The sequence below is a fragment of the Rutidosis leptorrhynchoides genome, chromosome 10 (assembly GCF_046630445.1).
Source record: "Rutidosis leptorrhynchoides isolate AG116_Rl617_1_P2 chromosome 10, CSIRO_AGI_Rlap_v1, whole genome shotgun sequence".
Classification (NCBI taxonomy): Eukaryota; Viridiplantae; Streptophyta; class Magnoliopsida; order Asterales; family Asteraceae; genus Rutidosis; species Rutidosis leptorrhynchoides.
Window position 1 is genome coordinate 16,810,765 of NC_092342.1, and position 1,274 is coordinate 16,812,038.

Below are 1,274 nucleotides of genomic sequence, written 5' to 3' on the forward strand. Positions count from 1 at the left end.
AAGAAAACACGGTCGAAGTCCAGAATCACTAATGCATCCTAACAAACTCGATAAGACACACTAATGCAAATTTTCTGGTTCTCTAAGACCAACGCTCGGATACCAACTGAAATGTCCCGTTCTTATTGATTAAAAACGTTCCATATTAATTGATTTCGTTGCGAGGTTTTGACCTCTATATGAGACGTTTTTCAAAGACTGCATTCATTTTTAAAACAAACCATAACCTTTATTTCATAAATAAAGGTTTAAAAAGCTTTACGTAGATTATCAAATAATGATAATCTAAAATATCCTGTTTACACACGACCATTACATAATGGTTTACAATACAAATATGTTACATCGAAATCAGTTTCTTGAATGCAGTTTTTACACAATATCATACAAACATGGACTCCAAATCTTGTCCTTATTTTAGTATGCAACAGCGGAAGCTCTTAATATTCACCTGAGAATAAACATGCTTTAAACGTCAACAAAAATGTTGGTGAGTTATAGGTTTAACCTATATATATCAAATCGTAACAATAGACCACAAGATTTCATATTTCAATACACATCCCATACATAGAGATAAAAATCATTCATATGGTGAACACCTGGTAACCGACAATAACAAGATGCATATATAAGAATATCCCCATCATTCCGGGACACCCTTCGGATATGATATAAATTTCGAAGTACTAAAGCATCCGGTACTTTGGATGGGGTTTGTTAGGCCCAATAGATCTATCTTTAGGATTCGCGTCAATTAGGGTGTCTGTTCCCTAATTCTTAGATTACCAGACTTAATAAAAAGGGGCATATTCGATTTCGATAATTCAACCAAAGAATGTAGTTTCACGTACTTGTGTCTATTTTGTAAATCATTTATAAAACCTGCATGTATTCTCATCCCAAAAATATTAGATTTTAAAAGTGGGACTATAACTCACTTTCACAGATTTTTACTTCGTCGGGAAGTAAGACTTGGCCACTGTTGATTCACGAACCTATAACAATATATACATATATATTAAAGTATGTTCAAAATATATTTACAACACTTTTAATATATTTTGATGTTTTAAGTTTATTAAGTCAGCTGTCCTCGTTAGTAACCTACAACTAGTTGTCCATAGTTAGATGTACAGAAATAAATCGATAAATATTATCTTGAATCAATCCACGACCCAGTGTATACGTATCTCAGTATTGATCACAACTCAAACTATATATATTTTGGAATCAACCTCAACCCTGTATAGCTAACTCCAACATTCACATAT